Source organism: Phoenix dactylifera, chromosome 18 (genome assembly GCF_051530095.1).
Source record: "Phoenix dactylifera cultivar Ajwa chromosome 18, Ajwa_hap1_PhDact_Kaust_v1.1, whole genome shotgun sequence".
Taxonomy (NCBI): domain Eukaryota; kingdom Viridiplantae; phylum Streptophyta; class Magnoliopsida; order Arecales; family Arecaceae; genus Phoenix; species Phoenix dactylifera.
The window spans coordinates 15,717,132-15,744,175 of record NC_143207.1 but is presented as its reverse complement, the minus strand read 5'-3'; the positions used below and the strand labels follow the sequence as shown (position 1 = coordinate 15,744,175).

General features: G+C 38.1%; 1 long non-coding RNA gene and 2 other non-coding genes across 3 annotated transcripts; all 3 read left to right on the top strand.

Annotated features, from left to right (window-relative positions):
- Positions 1-6,454: 6,454 nt before the first annotated feature.
- Positions 6,455-6,560, top strand: LOC120106619 (small nucleolar RNA R71). The gene has a single exon (XR_005508721.3). It is a non-coding gene; the product is annotated as a small nucleolar RNA R71 (small nucleolar RNA).
- A 16,126-nt stretch (positions 6,561-22,686) lies between these two features.
- LOC149750955 (small nucleolar RNA R71) lies at positions 22,687-22,792 on the top strand. Its single transcript, XR_016399051.1, has one exon. It is a non-coding gene; the product is annotated as a small nucleolar RNA R71 (small nucleolar RNA).
- Positions 22,793-25,320: 2,528 nt separating this feature from the next.
- On the top strand, positions 25,321-25,988 carry LOC149750954 (uncharacterized). The gene is made up of 2 exons (XR_016399013.1): positions 25,321-25,460; positions 25,571-25,988. It is a non-coding gene; the product is annotated as an uncharacterized LOC149750954 (long non-coding RNA).
- Positions 25,989-27,044: the final 1,056 nt, after the last annotated feature.

Below are 27,044 nucleotides of genomic sequence, written 5' to 3'. Positions count from 1 at the left end.
CTTCGGAGAATGAGTCCTTGATGGGGAACTGTGGTACCGAATCATTAAAAACTAATCGTGATAAATGGTCAGCAACCACATTCTCTACTCCCTTTTTATCTTTGATAGTGATGTCAAATTCTTGGAGTAGAAGTATCCATCGTATTAAGCGTGGTTTGGCCTCTTTCTTATCCAACAAATATTTTAGTGCCGCATGGTCCGTGAAGATAACAATAGGAGCACCAAGGATATAAGAGCGAAATTTATCTAAGCCAAATACTACTGCAAGCAATTCTTTCTCGGTGGTAGTGTAATCCATTTGAGCATCGTTTAAGGTTTTGCTTGCGTAGTAAATGACATATGGCTTATTATTCTTGCGTTGTCCTAGGACAGCTCCTATCGCATAGTCGCTAGCGTCGCACATAATCTCAAAAGGTAATGACCACTCAGGTGGTCGCACGATGGGTCAGTGCTAAGCATAGATTTCAACTTTTCAAATACCTCTTGACAGGTTTCAGTCCAATTGAACGGTGTATTAAGGGATAGGAGGTTACATAACGGTCGAGCTATGACACTAAAGTCCTTGATGAACCTCCTGTAAAATCCGGCGTAACCCAAAAATGATCTAACATCTCTGACCGTCTTGGGTGCAGGTAGCTTAGCAATTAAATCGATTTTAGCTCTATCTACTTTCATGCCCTTCGATGAAACAATATGTCCTAGGATAATTCCCTTTGGTACCATGAAGTGGTATTTCTCCCAATTCAATATCAAATTCTTTCTATACATCGAGCTAAGACTGCTTGTAAATGTGACAGACAATCATCAAATGAGTCGCCAAAAACGGAGAAGTCGTCCATGAACACTTCCAAAAAAATTTCGTTCATGTCTTCAAAAATGCTGAGCATGCATCTTTGGAATATTGCAGGTGCATTACACAACCCAAATGACATTCGTCGGAAAGCAAATGTGCCAGTAGGACAAGTGAAGATAGTCTTCTCTTGGTCTTCTGGTGAAATCTCAATTTGATAATATCCCGAATAGCCATCGAGAAAACAATAGAAATCATGCCCTGCAACTCTTTCCAACACTTGGTCTAGGAAGGGTAGAGGAAAGTGATCCTTTCTTGTGACCAAATTCAGCTTTCGGTAGTCGACCCACATACGCCAACTTGTCGGGACACGAGTTGGAACTAGTTGATCGGTTCTTTTCAATTTCAAAAATAAACCACGCAATAGCACGTATCTTGTAGGATAGTGATTACGGGTGTCGGTCCACAGGGATTGGAGACAAGTTATTTTTCTTTTAAAAATAAATCAAGAAGAAGAATTTGCTAATTCGAATAAACTAAATTAAACTATGAGTGCGAATTGGAATTTATCAGAGTAAATGGATCTAGGGTTTGGAATCCACCACATAGCATTGTATCAGGGTCTGTGTTCTTTAATATTTTTTTTATCTTTTGGAGAGGCATGCAATATTGGCTACAAGCCTTTTAAAATAAAAATATAAAGAGTTTTAGGAAGATCCATCTTCGGTATAGCATGAAGTGTCTACCTAAGTATGCTAATCTAGGGTGCAGCACACCTCATCTTCCTAGGCATGGATCATCTTAGACTACTTTAGCAAACATGAATAATAAATAGCATGCTCAAGGTTTAAACATCATAAAAGAAATATTTCATTGAATATAAGAATTTAAACAAGCTCCAAAATAATAATAAAAAGTAAGAACTACAATGCCCTGATACATTGCTAGGGCTTCATCCAGCCCTAGATTGGACGTTTAGCCGAGCATGGCTTCCGGACGACCTTCCGTCTTCAAATGAAAGCCTTCACCTCCCATTATTCCCAATATATCACAAAATATTCTCTTTCCCCCCTTTTTCTCTCTTTTTTTATTTCTTTTTCTCTCTTTCCTCTCGGCTGGTGGCTTCTTTTCTTCACCGAAACAGGGGTCTCCCCTGTTTCTTTCTTCTCAACCGAGCCCCCCTCCCTCCGATGGCCACCCTCCCTTTTATAGATCCCACCAAAGATTAGCCAGCGGAGGATCCATGATTTCGCGTGGAGAGGAGGAAGAACGCATGCATGATCGTTGGGGCGAAATCCATGGAATCGGCTGATTGATGGAGCTGACCGCGGGATGGAGGCGCTGATCCGGAAACGAGCTGGTTGGGTGGCTGAATCATGGGAGGAAGGAGAAACGGACGCTGGGAGCGACGCGGACGGAAGCTGGAATCCTTGGATTTCGATGCGGCTAGGATGCTGATCACGGAAGTCTTGGGATCTCGGAGAAGACGGGAATGGAGCTGGAGATGGATGCCGAGCTGGGTTACCGGCTGATGGCGCTGGTGCACTGCATGGATCACGGAGGAGATTGGTCTTTTACTCGGTTGCTGGCTGCGTGGAGGATTCCGTGGGTCTCGTGGCTGGAACGAGCTGATCGGAGGAAATGAGTCTCGACGGTTGGAACGGCTCATTGATTGCCGCGGACTGGGATCGTGGAGGAAATTAGTCGCTGGCGGAACACCCGGGGATGAAGACGGAGGAGCTGGATGCGGTGGTCACGCGGTTGATTTCCCTCTTAGATGGATTTGGCATGCGGCTGATACGAGGTCCCGTTGAGGATGGAGGATCGGTTGCTTTGATGGGGGAAAAATCGGCATGACTTTCCTGTTTCAGCGTTGTGAAAATATATATATATATATATATATATATATATATATATATATATATATGTTGGATGGCTGTTGATCTGAGAAGGATAGGGGAGTTGGCTTTGGATGGTTGTTGATTTATCCTCGAGTCCAATATTATTTAATTCTTACTAAACCGCTTCAGACTGAACTCGACCAGATAAATAAGACCGTGACTTAATAAAAGGGTTAATCAAATATTTTTCCATACAATTATAACTTTCAATCTAACCAGGACCAAAACCCATTTAATTATAACCTTAGTCGGGTCAACACAATCTTCTTATATGTTTTTCTGTAGTTTTCATGAAAGATTGCAACCAAGAGAAAGAAAAGTTCAGAATCTAGTTTAAGAAAATAATTACCATATTTTAAACTTACTTCAATGTTTGTTCAATTTCATGGTAAAATATGTATTTATCAGTTTAAAAATATTGATAAGTGCCATGGAAAGGTAACTAAATTATAAATTATTGAGCACTTATCACACCCCCAAACTTATGTTTTGCTAGTCCTCGAGCAAAATGAAATTAAAGAAAAGCTCTAACTCACTTTCGCAGGCATCGCGATTGCATTTACCATACGCAACAAGGCTTTAAACCCCTAGGTTACCCTAGTGGACGAGTTATAGTCTCGTGAGGGTTTCTAGTGAAGATACCCACAAACTTCAATATCATTTATTGTTATGATTAATTTGTTGTTGTTGTTGTTGTTTGTTTTTTTTTTTTTTAATTCAATTGATGAAACTTCAAATTCTAAGTGCATACTAGCTAAGAAAAAAAAACTTTTTTTTTAATTAAAATCTAATTTAAGATACATAAATGATAAGAATTTCAAAGCACACACGGTTTTATTTACCAAGTCAGCCCAAATTCTAGATTAGTATGCAATCTAAGTTAAAGTCATTAAGTTTCCGTTTAGGGAGTTGTAAGACTTATTTATACTGGAGTGCTCGATGAAATCTGGACCGTACACAAGCTAAGGGTTCGGATCTCCAAAATATTGTTAATACTAGTAGTTTCCAAGGATTGGTCGAAAAGACCTACTCACTGATTCAAAATCATCTTATCTGCAGGATTTCGAGAGTTGTGGATGTTTACTTTAGTACCTCACGGGCTTTATCTGTAATATTCCAGTTTACTCGAATTTTTACAACGACGGCTTTCACACTATTGTCTTTTCGGTCAATACAGCATTTTTTCCTTTTTTTTTTTTTGAAAGATATATAAATTGTGCACTTTTACTCTTGTGGTGATTTCTCCGTGTAACGAGCAATCAGTCGACAATTCTCACACCAGTTGGCATAAGGTGTCGGGCATCAAGACTCCCCTACGGACTTATGCTCGGAGTCCTCATCACAAGCCCACTTGATCTTTGACAATAGGTAGCCCTTTTCGATGTTCCTGACTAAATCCATTTTTATTGATGTTTTTTTTTTTTTTGGATTAGATAAGTATGATTCATCAGGGTCCAAGGTTGCTACCATACTCTCAACATAATGTCGAGCCTAGACCTTAGAAGAGTCGGCCAGTGTGTAGTGAAATTCCAAAGTATTAATTAGCTTACAACTCCCTAAGAGAGACTTAATAAAAAGAACTTAAATTTGTATTACTTCCCACTAGTTATTGGGCTTTTTAGATTTTATATACCTTGTGTGTTTATCATTCTCGCATAAATGTATATAAATTAGGTTTTTTTTTTAACAAAAACTTTTTTTTAATAACTTTTTTTTAAAAAAAATGAAAATAAACACATTTTTTTTAAAAAATATTTTTATTTTTTATTTTTTTCTTTTTTTTAAAAAAATGATTTTTTTATTATTATTTTTTATTTTTTTATTTTTTATTTTTTATTTTTTTATTTTATTTTTATTTTTTTTATTTTTTTTGGATGAAAATCAAGATGAATACCCCCAAACCTAAACCTAACATTGTCCTCAATGTTAAGAAATAATCTAAGAGAATTGGGTTGCCTCCCAACAAGCGCTAAGTTTATTGTCTTCAGCCAGACATAGTGAGATAGTTTTTGCATCTCCTTCTATGAGGTCATCTATTTTGTCTATCATAAAACACTCAATTTTTCTTGCGGGTTGGTCGGCCGCATTGAACACATTTAGTTTTACCTTCATATTCCCAAATGATATGTTCATTACCCCTGTTCTACAATTGATGCACGCATTGGCTGTTGCTAAAAAGGGCCGCCCAAGGATAACGGGGATTTGTTTTCTAGGATTAGGTTCATGTTCCATATCAAGGACAATGAAATCTACTGGAAAATAGAATTTGTCTACCTTGACAAGAACATCTTCAATTATCCCACGTGGTGTTTTTACAGATCGATCAGCCAATTGAAGGGATACCGAGGTTGGTTTTAACTCACCTAACCCAAGTTTCTCATAAAGTGAATAAGGTAAAAGGTTGACACTTGCCCCTAGATCTAAGAGTGCTCGATCAATGAAATTATTTCCTAAGACACAGGAGATGGTGGGAGCACCAGGATCTTTGAATTTCGGAGGGGTGTTGTGTTGGAGAATAGAACTCACTTGATCAGTTAGGAAGACCTTTTTAGGCACATGTGTCCTAGATTTTCGCTTTTGTGTACAAAGGTCTTTGAGGAATTTGGCATAGGAGGGAACTTGTCTAATAGCATCAAGAAGCGGAAGGTTGATTTTCACTTGTTTGAAAACCTCCATTATTTCCTCTAGTGAAGTTCCTTTTTTGCCAAAGGGAGAGGGTGAATTAAGAGCTTCAGGATATGGGGCCTTTGGGATATGAGTTTTGGCAGAAGGTGGACTAGGTGAAGAAGAAGAAGAAGGTTTTTCATTTGACACATTTCTATCCTCTTCTTCATCTTTCTTATTGTTGTCCTCCCCAATCTTATTGTCTACTACACGTCCACTCCTTAGGGTAGTCAAAGCATTGGCTTGTTCATGATGAATTGCATTTAGTTGATTTTCTTGAGCCATGTATTGTCCCCTAGGATTACTTAGTGGTTGGCTTGGAAGCTTTCCTTCCTCTCGCTTGTTTAGTGCATTAGCTAGTTGACCCATTTGGGATTCTAGCTTGGCGATTGATTGCGTATGAGAGTGCACTAATTGTGTAATGGTTTCCAAACCTTGAAGGGCGTTCAACACTTTCTCCTCAAAGGCTGTGTTTCTTTGGGGTGGAGGAGGAGTGTGTTGAAATTGAGTCGAGGGATGGTAGGGATGAATATTTTGTGGGGTTTGAAAATTCTGAGGGTTTGGAAAGTTTTGGGAATAAGGTTGGGCAGTATTCGAAGCTTGCTGCTTCCAAGAAAAGTTTGGATGATTTCGCCATCCCGAGTTATATGTATTGGAAAATGGGTCATTACCCGGTGTAGGCAGTGTTTGAGCAGCATTGATGTGCTCTTGCACGAGTTCGGGGAATTGGGGCGCTGAAGGGCACTCATGAATAGGGTGGGATGGGCTAGAACAAATAGTACACACTTGTGCTTGGGAAGAGTTCATGTAATGCCCACCTATCATCAGTTGGTCAATCTTATGGGACAATGCATCTACCTTGCTAGACAGGTCCATAGAATGACTTATTTCACAAATGGTCCCTTTTCTTTGAGAACTCGGGGGTGCTTGACGAGAACATGAAGCATGGTGGAGGGAGTTTTCATTTAGATTTTCAAATAATTTCCATGCTTCATGCTCATTTTGAAGCATGAATGTCCCCCCACATGCGGCATCAATCATCTGACGGTTTCGTTCAGTCAATCCGTCATAGAAGCATTGCACTAGCTGCCACTTAGGTATTTGATGATGTGGGCATTTACGGATTAGGTCCCTAAATCTCTTCCAAGTTTCATGAAATTCTTCTCCCTCAGTTTGGGAGAAGCTTGTAATGGCACGTCTAAACTGGTTCGTTCTTCTGGGAAAGTATTTTTTAAGAAATTCTTGTTGCATTTGATCCCAAGAACGAATTGAGTTAGCTTCTAAAGAATTCAGCCATTGTTTGGCTCTATCTTTAAGGGAGAAGGGGAATAACCTAAGTTTCAGAGCATCATCAGTGAAATTCTGAATCTTGACAGTGGTGCAAATCTCAAGGAATTCATCTAGGTGTTTATATGGGTCTTCATTGGTGAGCCCATAAAAAGATGGAAGCATTTGGATCACACTAGACTTTATTTCATATTGTACCGCTGCTACTTCAGGTAATCCAATGCAAGATGGGGAAGTGTAAATGGTGGGAGTAAAGTACTCCCTCAAGAGTTTGGGTTGTTCTTCAGCCATCTCAGGAGGATGATTCTAATGTTTTGATCTTAGCTCGAATGTTCCTAAGGGTTCGTTCTATTTCAGGGTCAAAAGGTAATAGGTTTCGTACTCTAGAACGACTACCGTGCATACACTAGTACTCGATCAATCAAGCATGCAATAAAAGAGAAAAGCATATCAATCCTAGTCTTTGTCCTAAAATCACTAGACAGCTCCTAACTGGTTTGAAGAGGGCACCTAAGCCTCCAATCCGGTCTAATGAACCGAGTTGACCAGGTAAGCTCCCAGGTAAGTGGAGGGGTCACGATGCGTTCGCAAAGGTCCCACTTAAAACCCACTTGCCTCGAACAGATGAACTGTCTCCCTTATAGGGACAAAGCTTGCCTAGACATCAACTAAGCCACAGAGCGAAATTGGTGCAACCTTCGGTGATCTTCATCCTATTGAGCTCGAATGTCCCTAGGGGCCAACGTCTAATTGATTCTAATTAAAGATGACACTATGTGAGATTGAGTTCACCTAAGTTGGGCAAGAGTCCGGTGATGAAATCCGGCTCTTATCTTGTTGGGGTGATTGCCCTTACTATGTGCAAATTGATTTGTGTATGTGTATCAAGCATGCATTCACAATTTTGCTATAATTAAAATCAAACAATCACCACAAAATTTCAAGCTAATAATTAATTTAAATAAGAAAGGTTTAGAGATTACCAAAGGGAATTTCCCCAGCAATTTTAAATTTTTTTTTAGCAAACCTCCAAAGCATTCCTTTCTGATAGCCCAGATCTCCTCTTCGGTTCCTGATCAAATAAGACCAAAAGAAAAATTAAAAAAAAAAAATTAGTAGAAGAGAAAAAGGAGATAAGAAAAGTAACAATAATAGAGAATAATTTTATATATAGATATATATATATATATATTTGAAAGTATTTTTTTAATTAATTAATTTTTTTTTAATGATAGGAAAAATAACTATGCAAGCAATCCCCGGCAACGGCGCCAAAAATTGATCGGTTCTTTTTAATTTCAAAAATAAACCACGCAATAGCACGTATCTTGTAGGATAGTGATTACGGGTGTCGGTCCACAGGGATTGGAGACAAGTTATTTTTCTTTTAAAAATAAATCAAGAAGAAGAATTTGCTAATTCGAATAAACTAAATTAAACTATGAGTGCGAATTGGAATTTATCAGAGTAAATGGATCTAGGGTTTGGAATCCACCACATAGCATTGTATCAGGGTCTGTGTTCTTTAATATTTTTTTTATCTTTTGGAGAGGCATGCAATATTGGCTACAAGCCTTTTAAAATAAAAATATAAAGAGTTTTAGGAAGATCCATCTTCGGTATAGCATGAAGTGTCTACCTAAGTATGCTAATCTAGGGTGCAGCACACCTCATCTTCCTAGGCATGGATCATCTTAGACTACTTTAGCAAACATGAATAATAAATAGCATGCTCAAGGTTTAAACATCATAAAAGAAATATTTCATTGAATATAAGAATTTAAACAAGCTCCAAAATAATAATAAAAAGTAAGAACTACAATGCCCTCATACATTGCTAGGGCTTCATCCAGCCCTAGATTGGACGTTTAGCCGAGCATGGCTTCCGGACGACCTCCCGTCTTCAAATGAAAGCCTTCACCTCCCATTATTCCCAATATATCACAAAATATTCTCTTTCCCCCCTTTTTCTCTCTTTTTTTATTTCTTTTTCTCTCTTTCCTCTCGGCTGGTGGCTTCTTTTCTTCACCGAAACAGGGGTCTCCCCTGTTTCTTTCTTCTCAACCGAGCCCCCCTCCCTCCGATGGCCACCCTCCCTTTTATAGATCCCACCAAAGATTAGCCAGCGGAGGATCCATGATTTCGCGTGGAGAGGAGGAAGAACACATGCATGATCGTTGGGGCGAAATCCATGGAATCGGCTGATTGATGGAGCTGACCGCGGGATGGAGGCGCTGATCCGGAAACGAGCTGGTTGGGTGGCTGAATCATGGGAGGAAGGAGAAACGGACGCTGGGAGCGACGCGGACGGAAGCTGGAATCCTTGGATTTCGATGCGGCTAGGATGCTGATCACGGAAGTCTTGGGATCTCGGAGAAGACGGGAATGGAGCTGGAGATGGATGCCGAGCTGGGTTACCGGCTGATGGCGCTGGTGCACTGCATGGATCACGGAGGAGATTGGTCTTTTACTCGGTTGCTGGCTGCGTGGAGGATTCCGTGGGTCTCGTGGCTGGAACGAGCTGATCGGAGGAAATGAGTCTCGATGGTTGGAACGGCTCATTGATTGCCGCGGACTGGGATCGTGGAGGAAATTGGTCGCTGGCGGAACACCCGGGGATGAAGACGGAGGAGCTGGATGCGGTGGTCACGCGGTTGATTTCCCTCTTAGATGGATTTGGCACGCGGCTGATACGAGGTCCCGTTGAGGATGGAGGATCGGTTGCTTTGATGGGGGAAAAATCGGCATGACTTTCCTGTTTCAGCGTTGTGAATATATATATATATATATATATATATATATATATATATATATATATATATATATGTTGGATGGCTGTTGATCTGAGAAGGATAGGGGAGTTGGCTTTGGATGGTTGTTGATTTATCCTCGAGTCCAATATTATTTAATTCTTACTAAACCGCTTCAGACTGAACTCGACCAGATAAATAAGACCGTGACTTAATAAAAGGGTTAATCAAATATTTTTCCATACAATTATAACTTTCAATCTAACCAGGACCAAAACCCATTTAATTATAACCTTAGTCGGGTCAACACAATCTTCTTATATGTTTTTCTGTAGTTTTCATGAAAGATTGCAACCAAGAGAAAGAAAAGTTCAAAATCTAGTTTAAGAAAATAATTACCATATTTTAAACTTACTTCAATGTTTGTTCAATTTCATGGTAAAATATGTATTTATCAGTTTAAAAATATTGATAAGTGCCATGGAAAGGTAACTAAATTATAAATTATTGAGCACTTATCACTAGTTCACCTTGTTCATTTTCTACTACCGTCAAACCCGACTTCTTAGGAACGACTTGAGTAGGGCTTACCCACTTGCTGTCGGAAATTGGGTAAATAATACCCACATCAAGCAACTTGATGACTTTCGTCTTAACCACATCCCTCATCGTAGGATTCAACCTGCGTTGCATTTGCCTTGTGGTTTTGGCATTGTCCTTCAAGTATATCTGGTGCGTGCAAATTAAAGGGCTAATCCCCTTCAAGTCGGCAATAGACCACCCTAAAGCTCCTTTATGATTCTTTAGAACACCAAGTAATTTTCTTTCTTGGTCATGATTAAGATCAGACGAGATAATTATAGGATAAGTGTCCTCGGGTCCAAGAAAGGCATACTTGAGTTCCTTCGGTAAAGGTTTTAACTCGAGCTTAGGCACTTGCTAATGGGATGGTATTATCTTTGCTTCTCGAGGTGGCAACTGTTCAAATTTTTCTACTTTTGGTCTCCACCCATTAATCATCATGGCGTTCGAAAAATTCATACTAGGTTTGTGTTGCCCAGTAGATACAACCCAAGAGGGGGGGTGAATTGGGTCTTTTAAAAACTTTTATGCTACTTCTAAAACTTTTTGATTAACTATGCTAAGTTGTATAGATGCACAGTGAAAGTTAAACTTAGCAAGGTTTTGATGTATAGACTTCGAATTGATTAAATATGCTTGCAACTAAAGGATGTGCGGATAAGAATTAAGCAAGCAATTTATCTAAGTAAGTAAGTGTGTTAGTTAGACAATAACTAGAGGCATTACAAACACAAAGGACATATAGTGGTTCGGTGCACCCCAGCACCTACATCCACTCCCCAAGACCTCTTGGGAATTTCACTATAATCCTACCGATTACAGCTGGTTGTTTTACAAGCTCACAACCCAACTTGTTGTTTTACGAGCGCACAACGAACTCGGTCGGTTTTCCCAGGCTCACCGACTAGAACCAACCCCGATTGTTTTCCCGGGCTCACAATCAAATCCTTACACGTTGGTTTTACCCTCGGCTCACCAACAAACCTAAACCCCGTTGGTTTTTCCTTTGGCTCACCAACAAACCTTACACCGTTGATTTTTCCTTTGGCTCACCAACAAACCTTTAACCCCTTGATTCAATCCCTTGATTGAATCAAGTTACAAGATATTAAAACAAAGAATAAAAACAAATCAAAGCTTCTTAAACAAGCAGATATGACAATATAAACAAATAGAGTAAAGAGAAGCCCTCAAACGAGTTTTGAAGATGGAGGAGCTCGGCTTCTTCTTTACTTGATCCTCCTCTGATTTGGCATGAAGTAGAGGATCCCCGAGGCAGCAACGGATGGAGAGGAAGCTTTCGGATTTACTTGGATGCTCTTCTTCTCTCTATTTCGTTTTGGATGGCCCTTTTGTGCTTGTGGGAGATTTTCTTTGTAATCTCTTTGAGATCTCTTTCCTAGATGATCTCTCCCACTTCCATAAGTTCTCTCCTAGCTCTCTTCTTGTTTTTATAGCTTTTGATAACGTGGAAACAAGAATATAGCCGTTAGAGACAAAAATAGAGCCGTTGGAACCAGTCTGCACCTCCTGACAATATGACCGTTGGGATCGGAGTCGACTCGCGCGATCAGGAGTCGGCTCGCCTGTTGCAGGAGTCGGCTCGTCTTTTACCGGAGACGACTCGCCCACTGTTCCAAATTTGAATTAATGTGCTTGCCTCGACTGGGAGTCGACTCGTCTTAACCTGGAGTCGACTCGCCAACTTCTGGAGCTGACTTGGCAATTTCGGAGTCGGCTCATCCACTGAAGTCCGTGGATCCAATTTTGAATTTTGTCCTCTCGAGTCGACTCGACTGTCCTGGGAGTCGACTCGAATCTCAGAGCCCGAACTCCTGATCCTCTGTCTTTTGGCTCGTCCAGTCTTGGAGTCGACTCGAACTTCCTTGGAGTCGACTCGGCTCTCAGTTTGCGAAACACAGCCTTCTGCCATCTTGGTGTAGCGCTGCCTTGGAGTCGACTCGAGCTGTCTGGGAGTCGACTCGAATCTCAGAGGCAGTAATTTGGTTTTCTGTCTGTTGATGGTCGCGGAGTCTCGGAGTCGACTCGTGCAATGCGGGAGTCGACTCGAATCTCAGAGTCCCAAAAATGCTCTCTGACTTTTTCCTTGTGTTCCGCTGAGAGTCGACTCTTGCTTTCTTTGGAGTCGACCTACCAACCATCGGAGTCGACTCGCGTTCCACTGGAGTCGACTCGAATCTCAGACCCGAAAACTGCTCTCTGACTTTTCTGCATGTGACTCCTAGGAGTCGACTCATACTTCCCCGGAGTCGACTCGGTAAACATTGGAGTCGACTCGAATTCCTCAGGAGTCGACTCGAAGACTATTCTTTTGAATTTTTTCCTTTGATTTTACTTCTCCAATTTGAATCCTTTGAACTTTAAGCTTGGGCCAATAAATTGTAGCTTTCTTCCAACTTGAGAGCTTTGGAGGCCTTCTTGTGTTCTCCCAACTTGCTATGTTCCTTGCAAAATAAATATCTTTCTCCTTGCAACATAAACATTAGTATCTATACTTCAAGGTTTTGTGATCATCAAAATCAATCTATGAATCAATCTTTGGGTCATCAATCTCCCCCTTTTTGATGATGACAAAACTTGGAGTATATGCAATATAAAAGATATTGATTTCTAGAAGTAATACATAGCTAAGTTGCATGAAGTAGAAAACATATATATGTAAAAACATACTTCATGATAATGCTTTAGATTTAATCAGCTTAACACAATTAACATATTTAAATTTTAAGCTGATTTGTATTCAATTCAAAGTAATAAAGCATTATGAGTATATATAGCATATACTTAGATATTTCTCCCCCTTTTTGACAACATCAAAAAGATAGTGAAACATTAAGCACAAAGATCAGAGCAGAACACATCGAGTGTGAATTCAAGAGGTTTTCTAATTTGATACCACAGATAGTTTTCTAATCAAGTGTAGGTGGAATCTTCCTTAGGTTAATTCAAGAAGTACTACAAATGATATTCAAGGAAAAACATGAGTGGAAATCTAACCTCTCTTCACTGAGTATGAAAGCTTGTTCGTTTAAGACCTTTTGCCCAATCTATTAAGTATTTTATCAACCATGAGAGCAATTTAATTAATTTTCTTAATGACTTCAAAGTTCTTTTATGATAATAGGAGCATTGGGGCACAAATATCAAAATATACATTCATGCAATTTTTGATACATCTTAGAGCTCTTTTAAAGACTTTCTTTTATTTCTTTAGAAAATAAGCACAATTTGATACATAAAATAATGAATTTGCACAAAATTGAAGTTCCAAAAAGCAAGCCAATTAGAGCTCATTAGTGAAGTTTAAAAAATAGATTTTCTAAGAGATACTCAAGAAAAGTTAACACATTATTCTCCTCCTTTTTCATTAAATTAGAGGCTCTTAAGATTTGCAATTTGGTTCAAGAGTGATGCATGAGATATACTAACCAAATAACACGCCTCAAGGTGTATCATACAGATTTTCAGATTTAAATTTCAGATGATACATATTGGAGAGTATTAGAAACACTTTTCATTTAGTGTTCTTTCTCTCTCCTTTAGTTATAGATTTATGCGATTAAGTTCCATAAGACCTCTCCTTCTGAAATTTTCTTTCTTCCCCTCAATTGATCATTCCATTTAAGAGTTTAGAATCCTAAGATAATGTTCAATAAGATTGTCAATCTCAAAAATATATTTCAGCTTATTTTCATAAGACTCAAGGTTTGAGATAAGACAACCTTTATAGAACTCATCTCAAGGAAATTAAGGCATGTCTTGCAATATAAGGAGGTTCATCAAAATCAATCCATAAAATTCAAAGTATGCATCAAAATAAAGTGTCTTTGGGATAAGATACTGAATATCTAAAGCTCCCCCTCAAAAGATGCATTCTTCTTTAATCATTTTAAATTGTTGAATTTCAGATTTTAGTGATAAACGTGAATAACACTGAAATTCTGTAATATCAAGAATGTAGAGTGATCTAGAATTATTCAGAATTTATAGTAATCACTCTTTCTAATCCTTTAAGAACAAGTTATGCTTTCTCCTAATCTTAGAGAAAATGTATAAAAGTATTAATCAGAAAATGATTCAATTGAAGCTCAATTTCTTTCAAAAGCATTTACATTTTCTTTCTTTTAGAGTCATTTGAGTGAACTGAAATATTTCTAATTTTGCACTGATTTCATCATTAAAGTGTGTTTTCAAGTGATTAAAAATTTGACTTGATTCTTCTTATATACTTTCATTTACTTTGTCTTTCATTTTTAACTTTCTTATGCTCTATACTCTATTTGCTCCCTATCCGTTGGAGTTGGGAAGGGGCACGAGGTACTACCACTAGCCTCCCTCTTGTGCCGTCCCTAATATACCCTACACCGAATAGTTGGGTCAAATAGTGCCGAGTACTACCACTAGCCTCCCCATTGGCACCATCCCTATGATGAGCAATATAGAAAGGTTAAAATATTCACTTCAAATTTTCTCTATTTAAGTGTAATTCATTACGGATTTTATCCTTCCAAAAGAATGCTCACACAAGTCTCACAAATGTGCCGAATATATTATGCTTGTTTTGTTTTTCCTTAAGATTGGAGTATTTGCCTTTATTTAGATTTTACTTCTCTTGAATAATATCCATTTTCTTTTCTTTATCTCTCTCTCTTTTTGTTATTCTCAAGTAATTTTCATGAAGGAGCAGAATAAAGAAATAATCTTGTGTATCATATATATGTGTATCATGCAAACAACATTTTCATTATGCTCATGGGTTCATAACTTCTCACAAGTTATTTTACATCAAAATTTTAAGCATATACTTGTGTATTTCATGGTTATGATATAGGCAAAGAAATCATTTAGTTTGGGCAAACCATGAAACAATTTCTAAGAGCATAAGTCAATCAATATATATAGAGCCATGATATCAAAAATTAATAATTAAAGACCTTAATCATGCCATAATAAGGTTTAAGTTGTTGACTTTGCTCAAGAAGTATCTAGAATTACCAATTCATTCTGCATTCTTCAATCAAATACCTACTAGATTTCTTATGTATGAACCTTTGGCTGAAGAAGGTCCTCTCTCTTGTTTGCATGTGAATGTTTAGTGTATCTTACATGAAGATATCCTTCAAGTTGAAATTTCTCATTTTTCTTTCTTGAAGGAAGGTCATTAGTTTCTTTAAGATACAAAGCATTCATCCAACATATATATATATTTTTTAATTAGATGACTCAATATGAGATATGACAATAGTTGCATGTTGAGTCACTTTACACAAGAGATTGCCTAAATATAAGCAAGCACATATCACTTGAACTAAAGAGATAAATTCATTAACCAAGATAGTTCAAGGACAAGCATGTGAGGCAATAGACAGATTTATCAAGGTCAAATCAATTTAGTTTAGATTTTATTTGCTTAAGATAATTATCAATAAGATGTGTTAACTAAGTTTTAATCAACTTATCTTAAACGTTTGTTTCTATCAAAATTCAGATTATGACGTATTTGTTATTAATAAAATATGATTAATTAAAGTTAGATTGAAGTCTTGCACAAGGTCACATAATGAGCATACAATCTGGTCTACTAGCTGTATGATAAAATAATTATTCTATCATACTTCAATACAGCTTTAAACAATAGATCTACTTTGCTCATCCTTTACAAATTCTACAAGATGGGGTCATAGACATACCTTCTTCATGCCAATCTTCTATCAGAGTTTTCTTGTGGACTAATGTTGGTCAATGAAGATCCCCTTTCTTGTTTGTCTTAATTTGGAGTTTGAGAGAAGATGTTAATTCATTCATCATATATATTTCAAACTCACTTAACATGAGCTAAGTAAAATCTTCATATAACTTTTCATTAGTAGAACCAGAAATTATGTATACTTTGAGCAAATAAGACATCACAAGTTCTTCTTTTTGATGCATAGATTTATCACGATTACTTTCTATCAAAAAGGTTACTTAAGCTATCATGCTTTTGATGCTTGTTCCAAATCACATATTGCTTTATCATATATGTAATGTGTAATCTTTAAATATGGTGGTTATTTTATTTAGATCTCCTTTTTAATGAAATAACCACATAGGAGTGAATTCTACACATTCATTTGACAGAATATAAAGCTCATGAGGCAAGCAAATGATAGTGGTGATCTTTCCTTTTAATCATGCAAGAATCAAGATCTATTACATCTTTTCTTGATTTAGTCTTTTAGTAGTTATCAATTTTCCTTCATTAAGTGCATTTCTGAAAAACTCAATTTTGTTATAATTATTAACAAGTTTTCAGTTTGTTATAGGTAAAAGATTAACCATATATAATTTGATCTTAGTAGCTTGACAATAAATCCTTAGTTTCATAGAGAATAAGATGACTTGATATTTTTGCAACTAAAATCTTTTCATTGAATATTCTATATGCATTGCTTGATGAATGATATCCAAGGATAGACATATCTCTATCAGATTTGGCATTATTTTTCATAAGAACATATCAAGCATAACATGTACGACTGAAAAATATGAAAGATATGCAATGGTTCCTTTTCCATTTTTCAGAAGATCAAAAGGAGTTTTCATCAAAAATAGATCTAATAGAAATCATATGTATGACAAGCAGTGATGATAGTTTTTTTTTAAAAAAAATCATTTAAGTAGATGACTATCATACACAATTGTCTTTTTCATTTCTTCAAGAATTCTATTAATCCTGTTTTACTTAAGGTGTCCTTGGTGCTGAAAATATTATTTTTCTGTGCACAACTTAACACAAAATTGGTTTTCAATCACTATGCCATGATTTCATAGTTTGCAAACCTTTATCATTTGATCGCTTCTTGTGAGTTTGTGCCAATGCAGAAAATATTTTAATTTGAGTGCCAAGAACAAGGCTAATGTAAGCTTTTGAAAAAATTAGTGTTGGAAACAACAACTCTAGATTTAGAAATTATTTTTGTTTGTTTCCTTAGTTAGCATGCATAGTAAAACTTTGACCTTTAAGAGGATAATCTAAGTAAGCCTATGGCAAGGTCTTTTGAGATTAAGTACATACTAGCATGAGCTGATTTCATATGCCAAATATGGTTTCTTTAATCTTGGTATTCATAGTGCATATATTCAAAAGCATACCAAGTACACATTATCATATCTATGATCAATAAACAATAATGCCATAGATAAAAACTCTCAATCAAGCATATAGAGAATTCATAGAGTTATTCTTAATAAGTTGATTAATCATTTAGCACCTTATCCACTAGTGAGTAAAATGAAATGATTTGATTATATTTCCAAAAGTATTTTCTATATCACAAAATTGATCACTACTAGCAAATCATATCAAATACTAAAGCACAAATAATGATGAGATGCAAGAATTACTGATTTCATTATTATTTTTTTGTTAATAACTTTTTAAGCTTCTTTATGTTCCATGGGTACCTTGGTACACCTATGTGTACATCCTCATTTTCTCATTTTGGGTACCCAAGCTTGCTTGAGTCCTTGAGAGTTAGGACATATGGTTCCTTTTGGAACCCATATCTGTTTAATAGTAATAACTTTACCATTTGATTTAATTATACTAGAACGATAGGTAAAGTTGTTATTCCCATCCTTTTCATTTTTGAAATAAGTTATCTTATTTAATGGTTTGCTTGGTAAATTGATAACCTTTTTCTCTAGAGATTTATGGCTAAGTGAAGGAGTCAAGCTAAATTTTGATTTATCAAAATCAGCATGTTGGCTTTCAAACATCATTTTTAATCTTTCTGAGCTTACGGTGAATTTGTTAATGCAAGATTTTAATTGATTAATTTCTTTGCTTAAGTTTTGATTTTCTTTAATTAAGCTATGATTTTTCTGAATCAATTCTTCTGAAAATGACCTTAAGCATTCATTTTCAGAATTTAGTTTCTCTTGTATTTCATCATTAGAATTTCTTTCTTTTGAAATTTTCAGATTTAGTTTCTTAAGATTTTTATTCTTTACAGCTAGTTTTCTACATTCACCATACAAATCATGAAAAGCATTTAATAATTCATCATAAGAAAATTCTTCTTGAAAATTATTTGATGTAAGAGTAGATTCAGTTTTTACCTTGTCTTCTTGCGCCATAAAGCACAAGTCAGTTACCTCTTGTAGTTTCTTGGAGCTAATATCATCATTGTCGCTCCTAACTTTTATTTTCTGGCTTGACTCTTTCTTGGTCAAGGCTTTCTTCCTTTTTATCTCTTTCTTCCTTTCTTCTTGCTTCCTTTTCTTCTTTGTCTTTAGGAAGCTGATTTGCCTCGGAGTCGACTCGGACCTTATTGGAGTCGACTCGGTGAACTTGAGAGTCGACTCTGAGATACTTGGAGTCGACTCGACTGAGGGAGATTCAACACCCTTTTCTGCAGTCTCATTATTAGTATATATTTGAAGCACATGTGAGCTAGTCTGAGATTTATCATAAATATTTTCTAAAGTATCCCAGATCTCCTTAGCAGATAAGCATGCAGAAATTTCATTAAACTTCGTTTCTTGAATAGCACAATATAACATGTTCATAGCATTAGCGTTTAATTGTGCTAAGTCCTTTTCATTAATAGTTTGTGAGAGTGTGTGAAGGTCATTTGTTATGATTTTCCATAAATAATAGTTTTGTGATTGAATAAAAATGCGCATGCGTATTTTCCAATGTGTATAGTTTATGCCATTAAATAGTGGAGGTGTATCAATTGATTGTCCTTCTCCTAGAAAACTATCTATTTGACTTGTCATGATCTTTGGCTCTTGATCGTGAGATCAATAATTACACTTAGAGCACCTGCTCTGATACCACTTGTTGCCCAGTAGATACAACCCAAGAGGGGGGGTGAATTGGGTCTTTTAAAAACTTTTATGCTACTTCTAAAACTTTTTGATTAACTATACTAAGTTGTATAGATGCACAGTAAAAGTTAAACTTAGCAAGGTTTTGATGTATAGACTTCGAATTGATTAAATATGCTTGCAACTAAAGGATGTGCGGATAAGAATTAAGCAAGCAATTTATCTAAGTAACTAAGTGTGTTAGTTAGACAATAACTAGAGGCATTACAAACACAAAGGACATATAGTGGTTCGGTGCACCCCAGCACCTACATCCACTCCCCAAGACCTCTTGGGAATTTCACTATAATCCTACCGATTACAGCCGGTTGTTTTACAAGCTCACAACCCAACTTGTTGTTTTACGAGCGCACAACGAACTCGGTCGGTTTTTCCAGGCTCACCGACTAGAACCAACCCCGATTGTTTTCCCGGGCTCACAATCAAACCCTTACACGTTGGTTTTACCCTCGGCTCACCAACAAACCTAAACCCCGTTGGTTTTCCCTTTGGCTCACCAACAAACCTTACACCGTTGGTTTTTCCTTTGGCTCACCAACAAACCTTTAACCCCTTGATTCAATTCCTTGATTGAATCAAGTTACAAGATATTAAAACAAAGAATAAAAACAAATCAAAGCTTCTTAAACAAGCAGATATGACAATATAAACAAATAGAGTAAAGAGAAGCCCTCAAACGAGTTTTGAAGATGGAGGAGCTCGGCTTCTTCTTTACTTGATTCTCCTCTGATTTGGCATGAAGTAGAGGATCCCCGAGGCAGCACACGGATGGAGAGGAAGCTTTCGGATTCACTTGGATGCTCTTCTTCTCTCTATTTCGTTTTGGATGGCCCTTTTGTGCTTGTGGGAGATTTCCTTTGTAATCTCTTTGAGATCTCTTTCCTAGATGATCTCTCCCACTTCCATAAGTTCTCTCCTAGCTCTCTTCTTGTTTTTATAGCTTTTGATAACGTGGAAACAAGAATATAGCCGTTAGAGACAAAAATAGAGCCGTTGGAACCAGTCTGCACCTCCTGACAATATGACCGTTGGGATCGGAGTCGACTCGCGCGATCAGGAGTCGGCTCGCCTGTTGCAGGAGTCGGCTCGTGTTTTACCGGAGACGACTCGCTCACTGTTCCAAATTTGAATTAATGTGCTTGCCTCGACTGGGAGTCGACTCGTCTTAACCTGGAGTCGACTCGCCAACTTCTGGAGCTGACTTGGCAATTTCGGAGTCGGCTCATCCACTGAAGTCCGTGGATCCAATTTTGAATTTTGTCCTCTCGAGTCGACTCGACTGTCCTGGGAGTCGACTCGAATCTCAGAGCCCGAACTCCCGATCCTCTGTCTTTTGGCTCGTCCAGTCTTGGAGTCGACTCGAACTTCCTTGGAGTCGACTCGGCTCTCAGTTTGCGAAACACAGCCTTCTGCCATCTTGGTGTAGCGCTGCCTTGGAGTCGACTCGAGCTGTCTGGGAGTCGACTCGAATCTCAGAGGCAGTAACTTGGTTTTCTGTCTGTTGATGGTCGCGGAGTCTCGGAGTCGACTCGTGCAATGCGGGAGTCGACTCGAATCTCAGAGTCCCAAAAATGCTCTCTGACTTTTTCCTTGTGTTCCGCTGAGAGTCGACTCTTGCTTTCTTTGGAGTCGACCTACCAACCATCGGAGTCGACTCGCGTTCCACTAGAGTCGACTCGAATCTCAGACCCGAAAACTGCTCTCTGACTTTTCTGCCTGTGACTCCTAGGAGTCGACTCATACTTTCCCGGAGTCGACTCGGTAAACATTGGAGTCGACTCGAATTCCTCAGGAGTCGACTCGAAGACTATTCTTTTGAATTTTTTCCTTTGATTTTACTCCTCCAATTTGAATCCTTTGAACTTTAAGCTTGGGCCAATAAATTGTAGCTTTCTTCCAACTTGAGAGCTTTGGAGGCCTTCTTGTGTTCTCCCAACTTGCTATGTTCCTTGCAAAATAAATATCTTTCTCCTTGCAACATAAACATTAGTATCTATACTTCAAGGTTTTGTGATCATCAAAATCAATCTATGAATCAATCTTTGGGTCATCAGTTTGACCAATCAATTAAACTATCGCCGGATGGATCGTTAAATGCTTCAGCTAACAAATATTCCTCCGCGATGGTTTCAACCCAATCAACCTCCTTATTCTCTTCATGATCATTGGGTTGCTTGCAAATATTAAAAATGTTAAGTTCCAGGGTCATGTTACCAAAAGAAAGCTTCATGACGCCATTCCTACAATTAATCAATGCATTAGAAGTTGCAAGGAATGGACGTCCTAAAATAACCGGAATCTGAGATTGTAAGTTCGAAGCCGGATGTGTGTCCAATACGATAAAATTGACAGGAAAATAGAACTTGTCTACTTAGACCAATACATCCTTGATAATCCCCCTCGAAATTTTAACTGACTTGTCAGCTAATTGCAAAGTGACGGAGGTTGGCTTCAACTCACCTAGACCAAGTTACTCATATACAGAATATGGCAACAAATTCACACTTGCCCCTAAATCTAACAATGCTCGCTCTATCCTAAAGTTGCCTATGATGCATGAGATGGTTGGGCAACCTGGATCCTTATATTTAGGGAGCATGTTGTGCTGCAAAATAGCACTCACATTTTCAGTTAAAAATGCCTTCTTCTTAACATTTAATCGGCGTTTGACAGTACACAAGTCCTTCAAAAATTTGGCATATGAGGATACTTGTTTGATTGCATCAAGAAGAGGTATGTTGATCTTTACTTGCTTAAAAAGCTCAAGAATTTCAGAATTAGGTTCGAGCTTTTGCAACGGCTTTAACCGTTGTGGAAAAGGTGGAGGAAAAGGACATTCAACTTTCTCGGTAGAAGTTGGGACCTCAACTTCTTCTTTGTCCCTTTCATCGGCTTTGGGAGCATCAGAATTAGAAGTGACCTGCGGTCTCAATGGGACGATCTGATTAATGACTTTTCCATTACGCAAAGTCATGATGCTCTTTACATGTTCTGTATGCGAACTAGAAGGAGCCGTATTATTACTACCGTGCACTTGTGGGTTAAGTTGGGGTTGAGTTGGAAGCTTACCCTTCTCTTGGGTACTTAGGACGGTAGTCAACATTGACAATTAGTTCCTTATATCTTCAAAATTTCGAGTATTTTGAGCATTGATATTAGCTTGACCTTGTAGAAAAGTTTGTATAGATTGCAAGGTATCCTCGATATTCGGCTTTTGGGAGGGTAGTGATGCAAAAGTAGGATGTGCAGGTGGAGGAGCTGAATGGTGTGACTGTTGAGGATGATCATTTCTCCACCTAAAATTTGGATGATTCTTCCAACCAGAATTATAGGTATTCGAGTATGGATCGTTATAAGGCTTTTGGTAGGAGTTCATAGCATTTGCTTGATCGTGCAAGACTTCTTTGAATGCCGGTATGGTGGGGCAATCTGTAGTGGTATGACCCGACATATCGCAGATACCACAACACTCGTTTCTAAGCTCTATAGTCTTGATAGGCTCAACCTTCCTAAGCTCAATTTCTTCTACTTTCCTAGTGAGGGCTGCCATTTTAGCATGAAGATCATCCTCAGTTCTGAGGTTGTAAAGGCCTTCCTGTACAGAGCTAGTAGGCTTAGGTAAAGACTTATTGTTTCTATCTCCGTTATCCCAAAGTTGGGCAGTCTCAGCAAAGGAATCCAAATACTCCCATGCCTCAGCAAGTTGTTTTTCTGTTGTTTTTCTAAGAATCTACCATTGCATATGGTCTCTACAAACTGTTTCAACTGTGGAGATAGACCTTCATAAAAGAAGCTAATAGTTCTCCAAGTTTCAAACCCATGATGAGGGCATGAGAGAAGGTCTTTAAATCTTTCCCAACATTCATAAAATGTTTCATTATCTTTTTGTTGGAAATTGCTGATATATATTTTCAAAAAGTTGGTCCTTTTGTGCGGGAAAGAACTTATTTAAAAATTCTCTCTGCATATCTTGCCAAGTTCTTATTGATCTAGGTCGCAAGGAGTTTAGCCATGTTTTGGCCTTATCCTTTAGAGAGAAAGGAAATAATGTCAGCTTGAGGACATCCTCGGTGACGTTCGGCACTCTAAATGTAATGCTCAATTCTTCAAAATCCTTTAAATGAAGATACGGACTTTCGGACTCTAACCCGTGAAACTTAGGCAGCAATTGAATTACCCCTGGTTTGATGTCAAAATGTCCTACATTATCAGGAAAAATTATGCATGAAGGCTGACTAGTCCTAGCCGGTTGTAGGTATTGTCTTAGAGTCATAACATGGGATTCTCGTTCTCGATTGTGGTGACTCCCCGCATCTTCATTTAAATCAGCCATCTCACAAGGTGTGAGATACTGCGAAGGAATTTCAGGGATGTGTCCTAAGGGATGATCTAAAGTTGTACGACTTAATCGACCAGTGTCGTCCCTATTCCACTTTAGCATGCAAAATATTTCCTTCTCCTTTTTTTTTTAAATATAAGTACCACTTAAAGATATCTAAAAGGATACCCTAATATAGTAAAACAAAAATCTATTCATAATCAAGCATGCATCAAAACATTACACCTCAATTCCTAATGTTTTTCTTAAATTTCTAGACAGCTCCTAACTGGTTTGAAGAGGACACCTAAGCCTCCAATCCGGTCTGGTAACCTAGTCGACCAGGTAAGCTCCCAGATAAGTGGAGGGGTCACGATATGTTTAGCAAGGGTCCCACTTAAAACTCACTTTCCTTGAACAGAGACTGTCTCCCTTAGAGGGACAAAGCTTGCCTAGACATCGACTGGGCCATAAAGCGAAATTGGTGCAATTTTCTGTAGTCTTCGTCCTATTGAGCTCGAATGTCCTTAGGGGTCAACGTCTAGTTGATTTTAGTTAAGCTTAGTATATTTATGCACTGGGTGATTTTTGGGCTAAGGACGAGTGATGAAATCCCGACCTTATCTTTTTTAATGGGTTCAGCCCTTAGAATATTTTATGGTGATGCCTTATACTATATGCAACAATCAAAAAAAAATTTTTTTAATGTTTTATGACATAACATTAAATTTCATTGAATAGGTGATAAAGCAAATTATTTATTTTTTAAAAAATTTTATGAGTTGAAGTTTGAAATTTGAATTCTGAAATTTGAAATTTAAAATTTGAAATTTTAGATTTTTCCTCTTTTTTTAAGTTTTGAATAATCACCCTTGATTTTTTCTTAAAATTTTTTTTCTTCAATTTTCAATTAGCAACAAGGGTTAACGAGATATAATAACAATAAAATTCTGATTCTAAAAATTTAAACACGAAAAATTCAAAATAGAAATCAGCAAGGTTTTATATTAATCTAATCAGCAAGATTTTTAAACAGACCGTTCAGATTATCGAACAATGTGTCTTGCACTAGCTGACCAAATTTGAGTCCAATCAGACGGCTAATTTCTATGATATCAGAGTTTGATGCAAACTGTACAGGGAATTAAAAATAGTAGTAAAGATTTATTTTTTTTTCAAAAGAAAAATACTAACTACTAAGGTAAAAATTAAATCTAAAATTATACTAATAACTCAGCCGTTTTCCGGCAACGGCGCCAAAAACTTGGTGCTCTCGAAAAATTATTCTCCCAAGTGCAGAAGAATCGCACAAGTAGTATAACTCGAAAGTCCGAGGTCGATTCCTCAGGAAACGATCTATGGATTATTAGCATAATTTTAGATTAATTAATTCAATAAATTTGTGGATTAAGATGATGTTTTGCAAATAGAAAATCAATCAGTAAATAGAGAATCAAAGTTTGGATAGATTAAGATAGTGTAGGGATCTGGAATCCCCTTTAATAATATCAAGTTCATGCGATAAATTATATGATTCTTTTGTTTTCTTTTAAAAATTATAAGCAAACCCTGTAGGAGCAACTCTGACAGAGTGGACCACTTACTACTGAGGTGTCCATTTGTGGAGGCCCTTTAACTTACACTATAGCATTGTTCAAAATTACAAGGATTTTGGAATTGGTGAGATCAGTTGGGACTACTAGGTGTCCCCTAACCCTAATATAAAGGTTAGATTGGTGGTTCTTTACTGGCTACACTCAGGGGCGGCCCAATGTATTTGGAGGCCTAAGGCGAACTTACTAAAGGAGGCCTTTTTTAGAAAAATAAAAAAATTTAATAAGTGTAAAATACTTTTAAAAATTTATTTAAAAATATGCGGAATGTCAGATGCCCGTTAAACCTACAAATACTTTTAACAACCAACAAAATCCAAGTTAAGAAACCATACAAATATCACTTATACAGCAGGTTCTCCGTCTTCCGAATCAATAATAATGCAACCATGCGTATGTGTTTGTGTGCTATATTTATACTCAAAGGGAAACATTTTGTAGTTTTTTCGCTGAATAATACTAGCTTGATTTGGATCGCTTGTTATTGAAGATGTAAAGCTGGACACTATTAGTCTGATGAGAGTCTCTTCTCATTGTTAATGGATGCAGCATCTATATGTCTATGTTGTGCTCGTGTTTGAAGCAATGGCCACCTTTGTGGGTCAGATCTTTGTGCTCTCCCTCATTGCAATTTTTGGGGCAGCAACTACTGCAATGGTACATTTCAGTATTTTTAGTCTCTCTTTTGACATCTTGTAGTATCCGTGCAGCTGATTTTAGAAACATGATTCACATTTTAAGTCTTTCCTGTGTTCATGTTTTGTTAGGTAACTACAGCAAGGAAGGCAGTCACACTACTGCTATCTTATCTGATAATTCACAAAGTCATTGACGGGGCAGCACAGCACCGGGCTTTTACTGATCTCCATGGGGATCATCTTGAAACTTCTTCCAGAATACAAAGACCCTATAATCCTATTCCTCGTAAATTCAAACAGCAGCGGCAAGGATCTCGAGAACAAGAAGAAGAAAAGAGGCCCTTGGTTTGAAGTTGTATAGATATTTGCTTTGTGATCTTGTTCTCCGGTTCATTTTAGGGGTGTAATTTCCAGGGGTGGTTGTTTTATTGTTTATTGTTTTATTTTTTTTCCCTACTTTCTTCTATATGGAGAAATTCCGAAAGTTGCATGATTTTCATGGATAACAACGGGATGATCGGCCGTAAAAATGTTCTTTTTTCATTGAGAGGCCTGGTTGCCAAATTCAATCTCTTGAGTCTAATTTTGCTCCTCTAGAAAGATCAGTTATTTCAAGCATTACCCACCCTGTTAATGTTACGAGGGGAAACAACAAAAAAGCTGGATATGTGTAAAAAACAATTAAATAAACCCCAAGATCTCTATAATTTCCCTTCCCGCTACAAAACAAAACAGAGGGAGAGAACCATTGAGGTATTGAACCAATATACTGAATCAGAATAAATTAACAAAAATAAATAACCCATCAGGCGGAAGAGAACAGAACACCCATAGCTAAAAAAAGAAAACAGAACACTCGAAAGAGTAAAGGCGGAAGCTCACCTCCGGTGTGGATGGAGCCCGGAGGGTTGGGCCGACTGCCAAGAAGGAGAAGAGACGCCGTCCGGCGACGCCGCCTCCCTGATTCGGTGATTCCCTCGTCACTCTCTTCGGCGAACGACTGCCGAGGACGGCGAACGGGCGATGGACCGTGGACGGAACTCGGAAGAACTGGGGAGTAAGGAGGAACTAGGAATTAGCAGATTAGGGAAGGAAGAACCGAAGAAGAATAAGGAGGAACTAGGGATTAGCAGGAAGAACCGAAGAAGAGTAAGGAGGAACTAGGGATTAGCTGATTAGGGAAAAAAGAACGAAGAAGAATTTAGAATCGAAAGTTTTAAACTCTTCACCGAAGAAGAGTCTTCGGCCGAGCCGAGCTGCTGAGGACGGCGGATGGAGTCTTGGAGAAGACAGGCTATCAGCTATGGATCGTAGGGGCGTAGGGCTCCATAGCCCCGTTGTCCGTTGCCCGTTGGCCACCAGGCCAAGCCTGGATGCTGGATGCCTGGCAGGCGGCAGCTAATCTATGAATCCTATGATGGGCAGCTGCAGGCTGGAGCAGCTCGTAGGCCTCCGACCGGCTCCGACGATGGCGATCCCAGACAGGAGCATGCAGAGTGGAGGCCTTCCTTTGGGCCGGGGCCTTAGGCGACCGCCTCGGTCGCCTAAGGCTTGGGCCGGCCCTGGCTACACTTCAGATAGCGACCGGCTCTAGGGCTTGAGG